The 22,500-nt window shown below is 36.5% G+C and overlaps 1 long non-coding RNA gene across 1 annotated transcript in view; it reads left to right on the top strand.

Moving 5' to 3' along the window:
• The first annotated feature begins 17,295 nt into the window (after nucleotides 1–17,295).
• The window catches only part of LOC135199139 (uncharacterized), a 10,809-nt gene continuing 5,604 nt past the window's right edge, over nucleotides 17,296–22,500 (top strand). The window contains exon 1 of the long non-coding RNA XR_010310916.1: nucleotides 17,296–17,485. This is a non-coding gene — a long non-coding RNA (uncharacterized LOC135199139). The remainder of the gene's footprint in view (nucleotides 17,486–22,500) is intronic.

The following is a 22,500-nucleotide window of genomic DNA, read 5'->3' as shown; positions in this document are numbered from 1 at the left end:
AGATTGTATAATATAAATGTTATATTTTTTGTAATAGAACATAAAATGTTCTCATTTTGTTCTCACTAGTTATTTGATTATATGTTTTAATAAATATAATTCACAACAAGTTTTATTATAACCATGATATTCTTGATATAATATTCGAAGTATACTTACTCAGGGCCCACATGTTTTTGATGTCTTCCTAATCACCGTTTCTTGTTAACAGCATTGAATTATAGAACTGAATGTCTCGCTGAGCACTGTTTTCATACAGTGAGGTCGGTAACAGTATTGGCAAATTGCCTTACCTGTATACTTTGTTCACTGTGGTGTGGCCGATACAGATATAATTCGCCACTTATTTTCGCTTATTAGCTTCTTGGAGTCTTAAAATAGTTTCCATTATTTGAAATGTAATGCTTTATATCCTACTGATATTTTCAATGTATCTTTGGTTAAAACCTAAGTTATATGAACAAGAGTAAAATGTAGCATATTTTTTGGCCGTCGTTGTCGGTTCTGAGTATAGGGGTCATATGCTCTGTGGGACATTTTAAAAGGTAACTGTCAATTCAGTAGATGATACTCTCTTTATGTCAGCCACTATAAGGAAAGCCCAAATGACTTCACCTATCACCTGAAGTCAACGAAATATATAGTCTATAATATATCAGTGCATACATGATTTTAGAAAAAAAAAAACAACAGTTAACCCTTAAAAGGTCAACCACGTCATATGACGTGTTGCAGAAGTCGTCCCACACATGTTGTTTACGTCATGTGACGTTTTTAAGTTTTTAATTTTGTGCGCCTTCATAGCTTATTGTATCGGTATTGGTTCTGTACTACTTAGTTCCTTATTAGAGGCCTTGCTGGCCGTTTGTACTGCTCGTCTTCCATTTGTATGAACTGCGCGGGGGAGGGGAGGTAAGGGTGGCCTAGGAGGTTGTCAGAAACGTCAAACCAGCTAATCCTGTGTGGCAAAGGATTGGTGGCGATATTTTTTTTGCCGCACTACCTTCGATTTTGATGGTAGTATATCAGGAATAAAGTTTTTTATTCTATTTTTAATGATTCTATAATGGAACTGACTGTAGAGAGATCCAATCATTAATTTCATGTTATGAAATGGGGTAATATAGCAAGCGAACACTCAAGGGAACAAGAGTTTATGACATTACAGTATCAGAGATGAGAAATTTCTTTGCTTTGGTTATGGTTTATGGGTATGGTCAGGAAGGGCAATCTTCGACATTATTGGGTCACTGATCCTCTCCTGAATACACTAGACATATCAGAACTGCATTTTGTGCGCGGGGGTTTTTCTTGTCACTAAGTTAACTAGTATAGCTGAGAGAGATATATATAAGTTAGCTAGTATAAGAGAGATATATAAGTTAGCTAGTATGAGAGAGAGAAAGAGAGAGAGAGGAGCTAAGTGTCGGACTCTCAACAAATTCATTGAATTTTTGGGTATATTCAATCATTTGCTGCTGAGCTTCTCTTTATAGCTTCCTATTGTAGAATTTGTAGGAACTCACTGCAACCGATGCTGTAAAACTTGGCTTACGTGATAAGGTTAAAATATCCTGTTATGATGTTCGTGATTTTCGGCAATACCAATATAACTTTAAAAGGTTGATCAACTTTAAGTATTGTGTAATGAATATGACCGATGTATAATAATAGACACGGATGTAAGATAATGTCTTGACCGAAAGTTAATTGGAACCTTAATAAACAAACTTAAGTTACAAGTGAGACAACAATCTTCATTACAACGATATAAACTGCTCAGATATTTTTTTACTCCGTGTGTGTGTGTGTGTGTGTGTGTCTTTCTCCAACTATACCTAATAACTCCGCCCACCAAACGAACTCCAGAACTTATTGGTGGAACTCTTGTTAGCAGAGAAGGGGTTCTCCCCCCCATCTCCCGCAGTAAACACTGTTACCATGTAATTTTTCGAAGTCTCGCAAGACGGTGTACCAGGGAAACCTGTGTCCAACTGTACACCGGTGTGCGGACGCACACGTATGCACGTACACACCCTTTCCTCACCAACGCCGCCATAGCAGCAGCAGCCGTTGTTCAAAGAGCTTTAAACCTACATTCAAAAAGCGAGTGAGTTCGTCCGCCAACGCTAATGTTTTATATATTGTTCGCCATTTCTCTCATTTTTCAGTAACTGGGACGTGGTCAATCTAATATGCGCTGTACAGGAAGGGAACGACAGTACAGTGATAATACGGAGAAATGAAATGATAAACGTTTCAAATATGGCAGATGTATTAAAATTGAGTTTGATGCCAAAGCACAGTTTAATTTGTTATTCTTGCTTCTTTTTTTGCATGACTTTATTACAACAGGTTACCCCCGCCTCCCCCCCCCCCCCCTCTCTCTCTCTCTCTCTCTCAACAGTCGACTAACAAGTTAGAGTTCATTGCTGATGTCGGAAGGAAGAAGAAGAAGCGCTGAAGTGTAAACACGGCTGTGATTGTATTCCGTGTTTTTTTCAAGCCTTTGCCTGTCTTTTGATGGTTTCCTAGTGATGTAGAGTTGCTACAGGGATCATAAAGGTACAAGGAACCAATAACTGTAAAGAGTTTATAGTTGTGTTTAGACTTAGTTGCCTTTTGAGGATAAAAAAGTTAATCAGTGGTCGTCCGTCACTCATCGCCGGAAAGGCTGCATGCCCCGAGGCTATGAGTGACGTAAGCCGTGAGACCGCCCAACGATGACGTCACGATTCTATCCTCCAATCAGGAGAAAGGACTCCATTGGTTTGATTTTTTCAAGCAAACCTGACAATGAAACCATTTTGTAGGGTAATTTTGAGATTCTTGGAATTGAAACTTGCGACTTGATAGGATTCCAGTTGATGCCTAGGAATAGGTTTATCATGAAATTCAGCTCACGCGTTTATATATGAAAAGATAATCAGTGAATACGATGAGAAGGAACTCCAGATCGGCAATGGGATTACTGTGAAAATAGTGAACATGGGAGCAAGCTATCCTTTGTATCAATCAGATACGCACCTTTTGACATGGACAACCAGATGATAGAATCCGTACTTGAAGGATATGGAAAGGTAATATGGATAAGGAATAACCAACACACGCTAGGAAAAGGAAACGGTTTATTGAATGGGATAAGAACAGCAAAAATGGAAATCAAGAATAACATTCCATCGTCTATTAGGATAGCAGGACATTCGTGTCCTTCATGTACGCGGACAGAGCAGAACCTGCTATAAATGTGGAAGTGAGATCATCTAGTGGAAAACTGTGTTACAGAGAAGACATTAAGGGTAGGAATTAACGGATAAGGAAACGTACTTCCCGGAAATAGGAAAATGGAACAGAAAAGCGAAGGAGAATCCAGGACTTAGCGTAAAGGATCAAATTCAAGATTGCACTGGTGATCATGAAAAACATTTAAAATTGAACCAAGATAAAGAAATTCAAAATGCTGAAGATAACATAGATGCTAACTCAAAAACATTTACTTGATAAAGACAATGTCTCGGGTGGCATAGATAATGATGATGAGTTAAAACGCGTAAGCATTGCAATGACAGCTAATTCTAACGCATATAAATGAATCTGATAATGAAGACATGCATATAAATGAGTCCGATATGAAGATGTAACTGTATCTGAATATGGGATACAAACAACATTGTAAAAGAAAAAGAAACCGAGAATCTGATAAAACGATAATAGAAACAATAGTGGAGATTCATCGTGAGCGAAATGATATAGAACTGTCAAGTATGGAAGCAGAATCAGTAGGGAAAACCAGTCATGAGGAAGTGATCAGGAATAATTTCGACGAAGATATGACAACTGAATATAACGATATAGCAGAAGACATGTTGACCGACGAGAGCCTGGAAAGGGAAATGATGAACGAAGCTGATGACGTTGAGAACCGGATCGAGGAATTTAGTCACAACGAACAAAGTGAAGATAGGAATACTGAAAAGTGGAAAATACATGTGGAAAATAATGGGAAAAATGGTTATATCAAAAAGTAAAGACAGCAGTGACAAGTTGTATAGAAATGATGAGGGAAATTTGAAGGATGATCGTGAAGAAAACGTCGAAAGGTGAATAGTAAAAACACAAGCTCGTAATGGATAAGCGGTGGTTAACCTCTTTATAATCATGGCGCTGACGGTAGCCACCTTAAACGTAAATGGACTTAATGTAGTTAACAAGCAGATGTGCGTTGACTCTCTCATGAGATTTCACAGAATTGATGTATTGATGCTGCAGGAGCATAATATTAAAAATGTCAACGACTTGATTTACCAATCTAATGATTATGATGTCTTTATTAACTGTTGTACTAATTTGAAAGGTGGAACTGCGATATATATTAGAAAGTGTCCTAGCATAAGGTCTTGAATCAGGAAATGGATGGAGAGGGGCAAGTAATTAGTATTAAGATTGAGTTTAATGGTATAATCATTCCCCTTCTGCTGAACTTTGTATGCTCCTTCAGGAACAAACAAAATACCAGAACGAGAAGAATTCTTTCGAAATAAATTGTTATTTTATTTAAGGAATAACAGTGAAAACTTAATATTAGGTGGAGATTTTAACTGTGTGACCTCTCTTCGAGACAGTAGTTCAGAAAATGTTATTTACAGTCAAAAGCTCTAAGGAACTTGATCAAAGCAAGTAGGATTGAAAGACATAACCATAGGTTGTCACAAGTTACCTGAATATACTTTTGTTTTGTTAAAAAATAACTACGGGTCAAGAATAGACAGAGTATATGTTAAAAGGCTATTTAACCATATAAAGTCATGGGAAACAATACCTATCAGCTGCTCAGATCACAGCATGGTTTTTAGTTAAATTTGATGTACAAAATGTAAATTTGGTAGAGGTTTTTGGAGGCTTAACACCAAAGTTTTGGGTTTTAAAGAAACAGAGGAAAATTTCAGTGTATTTTTGGAGTCATATTGTGGCTAGAAAAGGTATTTTTGATAATTTGTTATCATGGTGGATTTTGCGAAAATGGAATGTAAAAAAAAAAGTTTTTTTATAAGAATGTCGAAAATTATGTCGCAAGAAAAAATATGGACTTCTAAATATGTTTTTTTTTGGCAGGAAGACTGAAACAATTGTATGCAAAAGCTAATGCTGGTGGAATTGACTTTGAAGAAATAAGGTGATTAAAGACAGAGTGAATGACATACAGAATGAGTTTGTGAGGGCATTAAACTACGAGCAAAACTAAAAGACAGGGTAGAAGGTGAAAAGGTATCAGCATACTTGTTAGGGAGAGAGAAGGATAGGAACTCGGGTATTTTTAGAGTTAAAAACGGATAAAGGAGTTCTCATTAATACTGACAGTATTGTTCATAGTTTTAAAAGTTATTACAAAGAGTTATACGATAACGTTAATGTTGATAAAATTCAACAAGAGGAATTACTTAGAATGTGCAAGAATAAATTGGATAATGATGATGTAAATATGTTATCAAAGGAAATTGAAGAAGAAGAAATATGGGCAGCCATTAAGGGCTTAAGGATTGGAAAGTCACCAGGAAAGGACGGCCTTCCTATTGAATTTTACAAAAAAGTTTTGGACACTGTTGAAACCTCACTTCATACAAGTAATTAGGTACGCTCTGAAGGAGGATTTGAGTAGTTCTCAACATGAAGGCTTCTTAAGCTTATACCAAAGGGTGGGGATGTAGAACTAGCAGAGAACTGGAGGCCCATATCTCTTCTTAACGTAGATTATAAAATAGTGCAAAAATTTTAGCTAATCGTATGAAATTGGTAATGAATAAGGTTATTTCACCTGAGCAGTATTGTTGTGTAAATGGAAGGTCAATTATCGACTGTAATAATATGATAAGGGATGTAGTGTATTATTCAAACGAAATTAAATTCAAACTTGGCTCTTTTAAACCTTGATTGGTCAAAGGCTTTTGACAGGGTGGATACGAAGTTCTTATGGAGAATTATGAAATGCTTTGGATTTTCAGACTCCTTTATCAAATGGTTAAAGGTGTTATATAAAAAACAGTCATAGCTATTTATGCATCAATGGAGTAATTAGCTCTTCGTTTGAAATAAATAGTCTGTTAGACAGGGATGTCCCTTGTCCATGCTTTTGTTTGTAATATTTCAAGAACCCTTATACTTAGCTATTTAAAGGTAATAAACAGATTATTCCTCCTCCACTACCAAATAAAAATGTATCAAGCTTCAAGGGTTTGCAGATGATTCAACAATTTTCATCACCGCTGAGAAATCTCTGCTAGTTGTTTATAAAGAGATAGAAAGGTTTGAAAAGGCTACAGGAGACACAAAAAAAATAAACATCGATAAAACAAAGATTTTAGGAATTGGAAATGGGAAAATAAACTGTCTGGTCTACTGACAGGTAAAAAATGTAAAGAAAACTAATATTTTAGGGATTGAATATAGTGGAAATTATGAAGAAACTTGCAGACAAAATTGGGAAAACAGAATAATAAAGAAGATCAGCAGAATATCATCCATGTCAGAACAGAGAATATTAACCCTATATCAAAAAGGGTGTTTATTATCAATTCCTTAATACTCTCACAAAAGTATGGTATTTGGACTCACACATTTCCATTGTCTAAACGAGAGGCATTAGCAATAAATTCTTGTATTTTTAGATTTCTTTGGCATGGAAAAGTACCAGCCTATTAGAAGAACAACACTTTTTTTACCCAAGGAAGAAGGGGGACTAGGAATTACTGATGTTTATCACAAGGCTTTATCTATTTTATGTTGCACTGTTTTAAAAGAGCTAACAAATGATTCATGCCTTGCTGTTTATTATTGTAGTATAAGACTAAGTCATATGATGAATACGATTGATAAAAAAGAGGTATCGTATATTTCTAGTCCCATAACTACTCTGTAGCGATAGAGGCAATTAGAAAGGTGTTTCGTTGTAAAAATTTCCCTGTGTTGACGAGTAAAGTAGTTTATGATTGTATCCGTCCAAATTGTGAGGCAATAATAGAGAGTAACTACCGTCCTGTTCACTGGAAAAGCATTTGGAAGAATGTAAACATAGACATATAGGATTACGAGAGAGAGAATTTATGTATAGATACTTGCATGAGACTCTAGCAACGAACCAAAGATTAAGGATGCTAAAGATAAGGACGATGGTTCTTGTGACAGATGTGGCGAGGAGGAAAATTCAATCCATATATTTTATTCATGTACTTATATTTAAAGATATTTTTCTATGGTTTAAAATATTCCTGATCAATGTATGTAGTATTGAGAAAAAATAGTTTTTCTTAAGAATTTTAATGTTAGATTTTAATTGTAAAACAACAAAGTGTAACAATGCTGCATTAGTTTTAATTGTGGATTACTTGTATGTCTTATGGGTTAGTAGCAAGAAAAAGAATATGATCTTAGACAAATTATAAACTTCTTAAAGAGTAAGTTTAGATATACTAGATGGTTACTTGAACGGTTGTTAGGTGAAAGAATGCTGAACTGTTTTAATAGAAATATGTTCGATTGTGATTTCAATTAACTTATTTGTAGGTTTGTGTTATATTATTATATAAGTTGGCAGGCAGATAACAAAAAAATATGGTATCAGAAAAGAGACTTCATTTGCGAATGGTTTAAGTTTATGACTTTTTGTAATCTAATAAGAATGGAAGTTTGATGATCTGACTAAATACAAATGTATATATCTGAAATATGTTTTAAAATCTGAATATATTGTAGTTTATTTTATAATAAAAGAAAAAAAAATAGCTTCCTATTGTAGAATTTGTAGGAAACTCACTGCAACCGATGCTGTAAACTTGGCTTACGTGATAAGGTTAAAATATCCTGTTATGATGTTCGTGATTTTCGGCAATACCAATAATATTTAAAGGTTGATCAACTTTAAGTATTGTGTAATGAATATGACCGATGTATATATAGACACGGATGTAAGATAATGTCTTGACCGAAAGTTAATTGGAACCTTAATAAACAAACTTAAGTTACAAGTGAGACAACAATCTTCATTACAACGATATAAACTGCTCAGATATTTTTTTACTCCGTGTGTGTGTGTGTGTGTGTGTCTTTCTCCAACTATACCTAATAACTCCGCCCACCAAACGAACTCCAGAACTTATTGGTGGAACTCTTGTTAGCAGAGAAGGGGTTCTCCCCCCCATCTCCCGCAGTAAACACTGTTACCATGTAATTTTTCGAAGTCTCGCAAGACGGTGTACCAGGGAAACCTGTGTCCAACTGTACACCGGTGTGCGGACGCACACGTATGCACGTACACACCCTTTCCTCACCAACGCCGCCTTAGCAGCAGCAGCCGTTGTTCAAAGAGCTTTAAACCTACATTCAAAAAGCGAGTGAGTTCGTCCGCCAACGCTAATGTTTTATATATTGTTCGCCATTTCTCTCATTTTTCAGTAACTGGGACGCGATGTGGGTGTCATTCGTGGTCAATCTAATATGCGCTGTACAGGAAGGGAACGACAGTACAGTGATAATACAGAGAAATGAAATGATAAACGTTTCAAATATGCATATGTATTGAAATTGAGTTTGATGCCAAAGCACAGTTTAATTTGTTATTCTTGCTTCTTTTTTTGCATGACTTTATTACAACAGGTTACCCCCCCCCCCCCCCCCCCCCTCTCTCTCTCTCTCTCTCTCTCTCTCTCTCTCTCTCTCTCTCTCTCTCTCAACAGTCGACTAACAAGTTAGAGTTCATTGCTGATGTCTGTGAATGATCCAATTTTCCTTCAGTAATATTTTTTTTCACCTTCTGGATTCGTTCGAAATAAACGACCATGGTTTCATCATCTTAGTTATTCACTATTCCTCAGTCCTCCATATTCCTCATTACTCACTCCTCAGTATCAATATGCATTCCACTCTCCTCATTCCTTAATACTCATTCCCCAATATTCTTTCCTTCCTAAATACTCATTCCAAACTCCTCATTCCTCTCTACTCATTGGGACTTATTCTTTCTTCTTCATTCCTCTTTACTCATCCCTCATTCTTATTGCTCCTTCCTCCTTCCTCGGCACTCATTCCTAATTAGTCGCCCACATTCCTCACTCTTCGTTACTGATTCCTCACGGGTTCTTCTTCATTCCTCCTTTCCCCATTCTTCATTCCTCCCTCCTCATTCCTTATCACCAATTCTTCATTCAAATTCCTCCTCCTTCGTTTCTCTTTTCTCATTCTTCATTCGTCACTTGCCATTCCTCTCTCCTCAGTCGGTAGTCTGCTTTCCTCCTCCCCCTGCACAGTGCTGTTGTGTTCTGAGTAGCGAAAATATACTGTAATTAATCGAAGACTCCTATTCTCTCTCTCTCTCTCTCTCAAATGGAGGCGAGAAGTCCAATCACTATTTTGATATTTTATCATCACCACAATTCTTCTTCACTGATGACGTCATCAGGCGTTTCATTTACCTTTAAACGTATTCCATCACAAGGAGAGAGAGAGAGAGAGAGAGAAACCAGAACTAGGCCTATGCTTGTAGTACAATATAATGCAAACCGTTTCCGAACAGGGATATATAATAATATAAATATTATATTGACATTTCAAAATCCTCAATACATTTATTTTGGCCTTTATTCCAAAGAAACATAAAAGCGAGGTTTCCCTTTCAAGTCGGTTGAGGCTCTACTAAGAAAAATCTATACAAACAAAAACGTCATCAAGTGAAGCCTTCGTTCGTTCGGAGCGAGTGACTCACAACGCCTCCGAAAGCCTTCACTACACAGACACATTTACTACAGATGTATATTTCACTAAGTTATTGGATATGAATATTGCTTTCAATCATTAATAAGTATCAATTTCCATCACAAATTACAGAATTACCATTTGATTTTGACCAACGTTGCCTCCTCCTCCTCTCCCTCTTCCTCTTCCTCCTCCTACCCCCATGAATCATTAGATCGTCTCCTAAGTCATTATTGGACCTTTCCATTTCGATTGTACATGTGCTTACTATATCATTTATATGTATACATATTTTAGTGTCAAAGTCAACCTTAGTGTTGTATAGATATGAAATATTTTCTGTTTTATTCCGCTGTTTTCTTAGAGCCATTCACCCTGTATGGTTTTGATAGTGGAATGTTAGTAATTGTGATGACCTGGTAGTAGCAGTCATTATGTGTAGATTGATATATTCATCTTGGTCTGCAATAGGCCGAATAGCTTTTTCCTGCTTGTGAATGGTGATTCAGTCCTCCTGAGACACTAAATACCTGTCTGGCTGTTGATGACCTCTTGTTCTTGGCATTCAGACTTTTAGACACCATGTCTGGGCATGTGTGTGGTTCCTTTGGCACCATCAGTCTTGTAGTACGCCTGTCTGCCTAGATTCGCATTTTATTACATGTACAGTTTTAATTATGACCCTCATTTTCCCATTCTCTTCCTCGTGTTCTGAAGCCGCCATTCATACAGTCCCCCCAACCCCCCACGAAACGAACTTATTATGATAATAGTAGTATTCGGACACTTAATCTGACCTGTATTGAATCCGATAGAGTGGAGTCTCTTCTTCATTCTCTTTACCTGGAGAGAGAGAGAGAGAGAGAGAGAGAGAGAGAATTGTTTTTTCGTCACCTTAAGAGTACTTGAAGTTTTCCCAGAACGAAATGGTTTAGAGAGAGAGAGAGAGAGAGAGAGAGAGAGAGAGAGAGAGAGAGAGAGAGAGAGAGGAATGAAAGATATGCAAAATAGGAGGAAGCCATTCTGCAAAAGCGAATTATGAGTGATAATAAACGAATTAGGAAAGAGATTTATTATAGAGAGAGAGAGAGAGAGAGAGAGAGAGAAGGTATGACAGACGTCTGGCGCTGGTGTTTGTCTCTCGGGGAAAGTGTTACTGGGGGGGTCGGGGTGTCACTATGTAGTATTATAATGTCACTTGGCCTGTGTTTGTCCTTTCTAATCTGTTTGTGTGTGTGTTTAATCTTTTTGTGTCTGTCTATCACTCATTAGGTGCATGCGGCATTTCGAAAGAGTTGGTGTATGATGGGTCTAGGTTTCTTCCTTCAAGAAGTTGCGTAAGAGCTAGGAGATTTTAATATAGTTTTTAACTTCCGTTTTTCTTGCAATATGTATGTGGTATTATTATTATTATAATTATTAATCAGCTAAATTACGGTATTATTATTATTATATTATTTTATTATTATTATTATTATTGATTATTATTATTTAAAAAGATGCCTTAGAACAAGGCAGTTTCGGTAGAGCTGCAGATTGGGTGGGAAGTGGTTGGTCGTTGGATGGGAGAGAAATGGTTGAGGGGGGAGGGGTGGGAGAAGAGGATTTGGGAGGGTATATCTCCTTGTCAAGGTCTCTTTCAATGAGGAAAGTTGGAGGAGGAGGAGGAGGAGGAAGTGGGTGAGAGGGAATTGCTACCCACTTTAGATTAGATCAATGTCCCAGGAAATTCGTCAGCGCTACGTTTACTTGAACCTTACACAAGTTCACAGTTTGGGCTCGAATTTGAACAATAACTGCAAAGAAGCATTGAATACAGTGCCAAAGCAGTGGAATACCGTCGTCATGGATTCTTAGCGATTGTATAATAAGCATTTATGTTCCATAACTCTTGAGAGAAGCTATCTGCATCAACATTCCTCTTTTTTGGGCCCATAGGTCTAAAAGTCCTGGCAGATCATGTGGTGTGCTTGCAAGCACGCCATTATAGCGAAATAAGTCAATATGCATCATTCATTTAAAAAAAAACTAATGTTTTGTTTCATTGGTTGCTTGGCCGCTGTGTATCGTCTACAGTTGCACTTTGTTTGCAATATATTAAGCTGTGTGGTGAGACTAGTACTAAGTCTATTGTTCTCAAATCCAGTCTAGCGATCGAGTTCCATCGGCTTGTATAAATGGCGCCATTTTACACCTAAACGAGAGAGAGAGAGAGAGAGAGAGAGCTCTAATCTTGCTTTTTTTGCCATTTTGTCTGGTGGCCACATTTTGTTTTGACTTAATATATAGTATAATATCATCTCCGGTTTGTTGGTTTATAAGTTTATTGCATTAATTTGCATATTTTAAAATGGCGTGGTGTCGGTAATTCTTGCTAATTTTAATATTAGTTGCTTAAAGTAGTGGGGACATTGTCATGGCGGACGATTGGGATGTTGCATTAGACCTAGCATTATTATTATATTAAATTGTAGACCGTTTTTACGACGGAAATCGCCAGGAAACCCTCGTGGTTTTCAATTCGTCGTTTTGGCAAACTTCTTGGCACCAATTTTTTAAGAAAAATAATTTTATAACAATTAATTTTATTGTTGGCCCAGATCATTCAACCTTGTGCGTAAAGTAGATTTAGCAGAAATTTTTTTTATCTGTAAATAATATTACCATCCATTGTGCAGTGAAGTTGATGTCATTATGTAAGGGTTGCTACATCATTCAACTTAGGATTCCAGTCATTATTCCATTAAGATGGGAATCAATTCCGGTGTTTTTTTTTTCCCCGCGATTTGAAAAGTGACTTGGTGATGATGGTTCGTAACGCCATGTTTGCGAAAGTATAATATTATGTCGTTCAAAATTCCATATTGTGTTTTTGTCGTTTCATTTCTTATACTTTTGTCGTTTCATTTCCATTTTGAATTTATTAGTCTTAAAATTTTTTAAAATCTAATCCTTGTCCTGTCATTTCCAACCTTTTGCCAGTTTTTCTTCTTTTTATTTAGAGATCAGTCCGTCCCATACAGCAAGATGGCCGACCTGATCAAAAAGAAACTCTGAAGTTGTTTCATATCTCAGATTGAAACCCAAAACGCAGCCTCGTAACTTTAACAGACGATAATAATTGATTTTGACGTTAATTAATTTACATTTTCGACCTTACTTACGTTAATTATTGGCAGAATTTGATCTGAATCGGTTAATTTTGAATGAACGACGTGAATATCGTGAAATCGTGCAAGCCGAACAGCGGCTTGAACCGGCCCCAGAGATCGTCGTCTCGGGAACAGAAATGATGAAATAGAATCAAGAATGTTTCTGTTTTTTTTTTTAGTTTTTTTTTTTTTTTTTTTTTTTTTTATCCCGGGACGAGTTTTGTCGTTGCAGAGATTGTCTGCCGTCGCTCTAGAGGCTCCGAGTGCCCCATTGAACTCGGAATGCCCGTAACCAACCTGGTTTGGTGCCCTGGCCGAATAGCCATTTGGTGGCGTTGAATGCTGGGTATTATTCTATCCTACGGGAACCCTGGGCATGGCGACATACCCATTTCACTCATTTTTAGCAGAAAGAGGGAGAGAGAGAGAGAGAGAGAGAGAGAGAGAGAGAGAGAGAGAGCTTATAACAATGATATCCAGTGCTGGAAAAGCTCAGAAATCTAAATTGGAAATTAGCGCTTTTGTGGATCCCTATAGACCTAGGTTGCTACTGAGCCGGTGACACTCTCTCTCTCTCTCTCTCTCTCTCTCTCTCTTTCACCGAACAACAAGGGAGCGTAAACATGACTATCGGCCTAGATTTTCAATCTTGTTCGACACTAGTATCTGAAAAGTGCCTCTCTCTCTCTCTCTCTCTCTCTCTCTCTCTCTCTCTCTCTCTCTCGTGGTTGGAATCACTGGGGGGAATAAGGTGCTATGATTCTGGTGACAACCAGATGCTCATTAGGTCGAAGATCTTATTGGAAATCGCGAGATAATCGACCTTGATATCACGGTTTGTGACGATGATACATGGAGTTCTGCTGTGTGTGTGTGTTTGTGCCGCTATCCCACATCTAGTCGTTATTACCACAAGTAATACTTGTAAGTCTCTTCTCGTTTCCTAAATGTTAAATGTGTAAATGAATGAATGTCACAGACTGCATAAATGGAATGTAGCACTTAATTTTAGACCAATAATAGTTACTAAAACGCCTGTTGGCCTTCTCTATCTCTTTCGGACGTTGTCTTGAGGGACGTGAATGAGAGGGGGGAGGGGGGAAGGGATGATATATCTCTGCCAGGGTCTCCGATTAGGATGGTAGGAGGAGGAGGAAGAAATGGGGAAGGAGAAATTGCTCACCACTCTTTTGATGAGTCTTGAATCATGTGACATCCATTGACGTATCATCTCATTTATAGTCATGGATTATTGCTTTCCTTCCTTCCTTCCGTCCTTAGACTACTGATTATTCTATTCATTGTGGTCGTTATTGGTCGTTTCCAGTCATTTCTGACTAACTGCGGCTCAGTGGGAGGACCGACCAGCTTTGTATAGTTGAGCTCAAGATCTATTAATTGTTGTTTATTCGCAAATATTCACTTCCTTGATTATGCGTTGAAATTCCTTCTGGGTCTGTTGCCCAAAGTTGGTTGAATTTGGCCGGTTGCAATTGCAACGTCCCCCCCGGGTTGAATTTGCAATGGCAGACCACTCTTACGTTAAATGTTGTAGTACTACAAGTTCAAAGTGTTCTGCACTTACTTCAGTTGCTCTCAGTATATTATTCCATTGTTTTCCGTCTGGAGAGAGAGAGAGAGAGAGAGAGAGAGAGAGAGAGAGAGAGAGAGAGAGAGAGAGAGAGGGTGGAAGAGATATATTATCATTGTTTTTCCGTCCTGAGAGAGAGAGATAGAGAGAGGAGAGAGAGAGAGAGAGAGAGAGAGAGAGAGAGAGAGAGAATTTCCCTCTTTTTAAATTAATATTCAAACTACCCCGGAAAACTGATTTACAATCAGTCATCTATATTTGTAAGGAAATAAGTTCGTTTTTCCAAATTGCAAAGTCTTATTATAACGATTAAGTGTGGATGATGTAACAAATACCCAGATTTAAAACCATAGTTTTTTATCTGTTATTTAAAATATCTAATGTACAATACATTTTTTATTACATATGTTAGGGAGCAATATTCATTTTATTTTTCATATACCGCACTTAATAAATCAAATAGCACTTTATTGTATACAAAAAAATTTACAAACATTCAGCGTACAATAATTTCATCACATTTTTCAAAGGTAGTCTTCAACCGAGTCACATACAATAATTAATACCCGTCTTGAACAGAATTCGATCTAACAGACCGTAAGTGTTAAGGGGAACAACATCTCTTGTGATAAGACTTCTCTCGTAAGTTTCATCTTGCCAACCCTTTCCATATAAATATTCCACTGACTTTCAGTTGACGTATCCAAGATTCGCTCTTCATCTCCATCTTCATTGCCTAGTACTATATTCTCGCACAAGTCCATATCAGAATCATTTCCAGAGATCATCACATCTGTGGGCTCATCATTCTAATGCACTGACACAGTAACAGTCATTTCCTTTAATCCTTCATCATCACTGAGCTGTTCCTTGCGTACATGCAAATGATCCACCTCCATCTGCGGAACATCAGGTTGGCCCTGCTCACTATAACCTTCCCGAAAATTAATGCTCAAAGGGTCCGGGAGTCTCTGGCACTTACTATCCTTTTCAGTATTAAAGATATCAACATCGCTATTATGACCTCTTTCCTCATCACCAATTAACTGCACACCACTATTTGGGCTTGGTTCGACTGTGAATAAGTTCAACTCCAGCTGATTATCTTCAGGTATAGTATTTCTCAAGTGTGTCACTCCCTGTTCGTTCTTTGATTCTTCGTCAGCACAACCATTCGATGCTTTCGACATAACACCGGTCTCATTTCCACCTTCATTCAACAATTCTGATGCATCTGGACCATCATTTATTTTAGGAAGATTCGGGAAATCGGCCATGTTAAAAACATTTAACCTGGATTCGCTTTCCATTGTACAATAGCAAGTTTTAGGTTGGCCTTGATAAATAAAAGTTACTGTGTGTCCACATATATTAACCGACGAAGGAATGTTTTCCCTTACCTCCATCCTTGCCGTTCGGATACCGTTCAGCAGTCCCTGTTGAGTCGTAGAGAGTGCACTTTCTCGTACCGACTTAGGACACCGATGAGCAAATCATCATCCATATCAAACGGTGCATATCTTACGGAAACATTTGTGTAATCACTACTCAAATTAATAACTCTTACAGTCTTACCTTCACCAATATTAATAGATTTGTCCCCATATTCCTTCACTACCATTTCAAACCGCGTATGATCAGCGAATTCTATAATCACCCTATTGTTGAGCATTAGCTGAAAGCCGGAAAGGTCTTATTTCACACCTAGATGCATAAAAATTACTTCACAGGCAAGGTCATACGTCGGGTGTACAGAAAAATGTAATCCAATCGAATCCTTTCTTTAAAGTTTGCCCAAAAGGGCAAAAGCATTTAAGTTGTCTCTTCCATTCATCTTCTGCAGTGTCTAGACAAAGGCAAGGACAAAAACACCAGAAAGCGGGATCAGCTCAAGACACGTCCGCTCTGCTCCGAAGCCCTAGCGCGACCCTCTTTTTATTTATTTATTTGTTTATTTATTTATTTTTCGATTGATTGTGAGTTATCTGGCGTCACAACTACCAAGGTCACTGACGCCGAACAATGTGCATTGAGAATAGGACTCTGAAAGGGAGACTGATCTTGAGGGTGAATGTATCGCTAACCGCACCTAAATATACCTTATATAAAAGACAATTGTTTTATGGAACATATATTGAATGATCTTTACATACTTGTGTATTGTATGCAGTCAGTCACTGCCGATTGGTAACTTGGATTATGTTAGAGAAACATATTATTGTTCACTAACTTACTTTGCGTATTTACATATTACCGGCAAACATACTATGGTTTATCTTAATTAAATAAGTCACTATGTCTAATGTGCATTATAATAAAGACGTTGTCAAATTTACTAATAAATTTCTGGGAAAAAAATTCAGTTTGATACTCCATCATGAAAAGTAGTGTTTTTTATATCTTTTATAAATAGAAAAATATTACATTTCATTTACATAAGTTGGATGATATAAAAATTATTACAAAATTATATAGCTACAATATTTACAAATTATTATTGATTACAAAAAGAAAAAAGTTAGAATAAAAAAACAATATCCTTTTCACTGAAAAGTAGTATTTGATGATTTCAATATTACAATAACACAAAGGGACGACAATTAGTGTTACATTGAATGTTACGTTCAGTCTGTCGTGTTACAATCACATTGTCCAGAACTGCAGTTGTAACAAGTGAATAAGTAAGTTTAAAGTTCGTAATAAGCATCTGCCATCGGTCAATCTTAATGACTCGTTAAGTGTTTATCAGACATCGGGTTCTTGAGGCGACTTCGACGTTAGACTGAGTGGTCGGTAGGGGTCATTGCCTTGTGAGTGTCCAAGGAAATCTATCCTCCTGGGGAGGTCCCATGCTGACTGACCGTGGGAACATTGAATTAACTGTGTTGTCCTGACTCCTGTAGTGTACCCTTGAGGTATTTGCTTTACGTTTTGACCTGAGAGGACCCGGCAAGGTCCCGCTACCAATTTCGACTGTGAGCGTTTAGTGTATTTTGTGCCAGTAAGTGTTTTCATATTTATACTGTATTTTTGGTAATGGTAGTATTTTTTTAAAATTAAAAGTGAATGTTGTATTCGGTGTAGGTATTTTAATACTAATTCTGTTCACGATACAAATATGGTGTTTAGTACAACGGTAATGAGTTAGGTTTGGTAAATGTTGGGCTTTGTCAAATTAATTCTGGCTTTGCCAATTTATTTATTTTTAGCCGATAGGTAAGATGGGAGAAAGAAGAGAAAGGGCAGTTAGTTAGCTAACCATGGTAGGGAATAGTGTATAAAGTTAAATATTAATAAGAGTAATATAAAGTGTGGTTTATCCACAATTTTATTTGGGTAAGGGCACAATTTTTCTTACTATGGCCTTAATATTAACCTATTACAATAATGATCTTATTTTATATTAACATGTTGAATTGTACAGATTTTAACGTTAATGTTAACATAATGATTTTGCTATATATTTACGTAGTAAGTTCTACATATTACTTTTCATAAGACATTCCTTGGAAGTATAATGGTTGAGGTTCATCGCGATGAATATATGAAGACATTCTTCTCTACCATCTGTGGTCTTTGTTGTTTGGGTCAAGGTTTCTCTCTTCTGCTTCCGATTCTTCTGTCAATTCACTATTGCACTAAGCTAGTTTACTCCGTATACTGGTTGCCAGTATATATAATCTGATTAATTGCTTCTACTTTGTATTTGTGTATTTGATTTATATTCAGATCATCATATTCTTGATTGTTTCTCATTGAAGACCTTGATATTTTTTTTAATGCACTTATAATTGGAGGTCGATGCTAAGCACTTGGGTATTGGATATTCCATTATTGGTCTGATTAGACTTTTGTAGAAATGGATTTTATTTGTTCATATTCCTATAACTTTTTAGCTTTGTATTCTGTGTTCTTGCTGTTCTCAGCCTTTCTGCGACATGTTTATATTCCTCTTTGTCCAAATTGCATTACTATAGTAGCTATTCTTGCGCTTTTAGTCAAATTTAGTGGTTGTTGGTCTAATATTTGTGCAGGTTTGTATGCAGATAGTGATACCAGTTCGAATTTGGATTTATTTGTCTCTGATTTCCACTTTTTTCAACTTATTTATTCTTCCAATTTGGCTCATTGTTTTTTTGTGTTACTTGTCTACTTGTCTTTTCAAAGTTGGGTCCCTTCTTCGTGTACGTTTTTCTGGGTGTATAACTACTTGAGTTATATCATCTGCAAAGCAGACATCAGTACAGTACAGTACAGTAATTTCAACTATTAGATTCCCGCTGATTGGAAACACGCACTAAGGCAAGAAATATATGGAAAGCGTCATAGAACTACAGACACTTTGATTAGAAAACTGGATAAAAAATTAAACAACCTTATCGACAACAGAGATTTGACCATTAATGCTAGAAGTGATTGTGTGGTGAATTTATCAAGCAAACAAATTAGTGATAATGCAGTGCTTGCATAGGCTTTGGGTTGTCTTTCTTCATTTGTAACAAACCCTCAGCTTTAGCAATAGCGACATCTCTATATAAGTTTGAAAAATACTGCGACCTATCACAAAATCATTTATACATTATCAAAGGCATGACATATAGTGCCACGTATGCTTATCATGAAAATAACTTCCCCGCTCGCTACAGAAAAAGTTAAAAAAAAAAAAAAAGACAAAAGTCCTTATTGACTCTGTGCTAGAATATTTAAGTAATGAGCTTTTATTGCATGAATTACCTATCTCCGTTAGTCATATAATTTCATTGATTAAGTTGTGTATTTGTGATTGGAGATTTATTTTTAATGGAAAATATTACCAACAAATATTTAGTATGGCCATGGGTAACCATTTATCACCTCTCCTTTCAAACTTATACATGGAATTTTTTTAAAAACAGCACCTTCCGAATATCACACTTGTCCCCTTAAAATGGTACAGATATGTAGATAACATCTTAGTAGTCTTAGCTGTTGGTATCGATGTAAATGAATGATTGTCTAAATGGATGTTTTATGTGTCAGTAAGTCATGGCTTCTCCCGTGTATGGATGATGCCTTTGTAAATATTCCTTTATATAAGATGTTCCGTTGTGATGGAGGCCGCTGTGGAGGTGTTTGTTTATATGTTAAGGATTATCTAAAAGTGACCGAAATAAAAATGAATATCGAAAGAGTTGAAGGAATCGAAGACATATGGATATCTGTTCAACATAGGAAGTTGCCCTCCATTGTGATTGGCTGCGTCTATCGACACCCTAAAGCGGATGCAACTTCGTTCAGTTACATTTTAGAGACTTTTAAAAATGCCGTTTTACGTAACAAGCCAATTTTTATATTTGGTGATTTTAATGATAATTTGTTGTCTGCAGGAAATAAAATGGAGAAAATTATACATAACGCCAAACTTCATCAGATCATTAACAAGCCTACTCGTGTTACTTGTAATTCTGCAACGCTCATTGACCTATTGATAACTAATGGAACTGATATGATTAAGCACTTCGATGTTGTCCCCTGCCCAATAGCAGACCACGAGGCAATTACTGCTACTCTAAATCTGCATAAACCAAAAAGAGAACCTGTCTTTAAAACTTATCGATGTCTAAAAAATGACTCTTCTCAGACACTATGCGACTTGTTACTAAATAAAGTCGCCCTGTTAAATGAAATACTAAGCACTGATGATGTAAATTGCCAGGTGTTTATTTTAACTGAAGTATTTGTTTCTTGCATTGACAAATGTGCTCCAATGGTGACTAATGAAATCAAACGACCCCCTGCCCCCTGGATAACCCAAGGAGATATAAAAAAAGCGATGAAAGCAAGAGATCTCGTGCAGAGAAATCTTAAAGCCCAAAGAGATGATGTACTACTGGCAGAAGTTTCAGAGAATTGAAGAAAAAAGTAAGTCATGTATAGACTCCAGTAGAAAAGAACACTACAAACAAGAATTCCAAGATATAAGAAATAACTATCGTAAAACTTGGAAAGTAGTCAAAAAAAATGCTTCATGCTGTTAGCAGCGAAGCACAAATATCTGAAAACAGAGAGGATATTAAAGCTAAAGCGGACGAGTTTTAATGAGTATTTTGCAAATATAGGAAAACAAACTTACGAGGCAACTCAGCAGGTGACATCAACAAATAAGGCTCTAAGTCATTGGTCAATAAATCTAGATAATCCACGCGGATTCAAACCTTCTCCAGTAGACTGTGAGACGGTTATATTAACTATTAAGGATTTAAATAACTCGAACGCATGCGGAATCTTGATGGTATTGCTCAGAAATTTATCAAGGATGCACTATTTATAATAGCATTTTATATTACAATAATCATGAATACTTCCATCGTAACTAGCACCTGTCCTGATTTATGGAAATACCCTTTTGTTATTCCTGTTTTTAAAAAATGAAGATAGAGATGACATAAAAAACTATCGGCCAATCTCACTGTTACCATACTCTGTCTAAGGTAACTGGAAAAGATTATTGCTAATCAATTAACTAAATACTTGGAAGAAAACGTCTTTTATCTGAACATCAGCATGGCTTTAGGCCTAAATTATCTACTGAGACAGCTCTTTTGAAGGTAACTGAATCTGATCGAATAATTATAATAACATAGAAAATAAAAAGATATCACTGCTCCTACTACTGGATCTATCCAAAGCCTTTGATAGCGTGAAACCACAAAGTCCTATTAGAGAAATGTATAAGTCTAAGAATAGATCCATCTTGGTTTGATAGTTATCTACTAATCGATTCAGTCAGTAAAGTTAAGGGACACATTGTCAACTATGTGAGGTAACCTTTGGGGTCCCGCAAGGATCCATCTTAGGACCAATATTGTTTATTATTTTTGTTAACGATTTGGCGGAATCTCTACCTGGTGTTTTCGTTATCCAGTATGCTGATGATACTCAAATCATACTTGAAGGGGACATATGCAACACGAATGATTTTATTAAGAAGGGCCTGAAGCATTCTTGGAGAAGGCCAAGACATATTTTCAGAGACATGGCCTCCTATTAAATGAAAATAAAACTCAGTGTATTTTTTAATAGGTTCAAGACATATCGGCCATAGACGAAAATGTGTTGGGTGAATTTCAATGGCAATGCTATCAGGCCTATGAAAGTTGTGAAAAACTTAGGTGTCTATTTTGACCGTTTTATGACTTTTGACTCTCATATTGAGGAGGTATGCAAAAAGGCGACGGGCATACTTATTTATCTGAACAGAATAAAAGATCATTTTGAACCTTCCACGCGCCTGATCGTTGTTCAGTCACTAGTAATGAGCCTCATCCACTATTGTTTTAAGGTATGGGGAGGGGGTGCACTAATAATGTCCATCTCGACAAAATTCAAAAAATGTGTAATTTCGCTGCTAGAGTAGCTTGTAGGCGATATTAGGAAGTACGATCATATTTCTCCTGTTCAAAAAAAGCTGGAATGGTTGAAGGTAAAAGATGAGTATATTTACGAAGTTTGTGTGTTTGTTTTTAAAGTTTTAAGAGGTATTTTACCGGAATGGCTGTATCATTTTAATATGGTTAACTCAGTAACTGGTGTTTATACTCGTCAGGGTTGTGATCTTGTTGTAAAAAGAGCGACAACAGACATCGGCTCAAGGGAGCTCCCGTCTAGGGGCCCTTCCCTGTGGAATAAGCTACCGCAAGATATCAAGGACGCTGCCACTCTACATTCCTTTAAGAATAAGTTGAAGAAATGTTTGTTACATTAGTATTAACTTACTATGAATTTATTTTAATGCTGATCTCTCATTATTTTACCTATATGTATATACGCATTGTAGAATAACCAGTTGTAAATTGGAAATAAATATTATTATTATTATTATTATTATTATTATTATTATTATTATTATTATTATTATTATTATTATAAATTGAATAATTTAGTTCCATCCATAGAATTCACTGTTGAAATTGAAAATAACAATGTCATCCCTTTCGTAGATGTATTAATTAGTTAATCTTTCCAATGTAAATTCAG

The sequence above is a fragment of the Macrobrachium nipponense genome, chromosome 25 (genome assembly GCF_015104395.2).
Source record: "Macrobrachium nipponense isolate FS-2020 chromosome 25, ASM1510439v2, whole genome shotgun sequence".
Classification (NCBI taxonomy): Eukaryota; Metazoa; Arthropoda; class Malacostraca; order Decapoda; family Palaemonidae; genus Macrobrachium; species Macrobrachium nipponense.
This window is presented reverse-complemented; position numbering and strand designations above follow the sequence as displayed.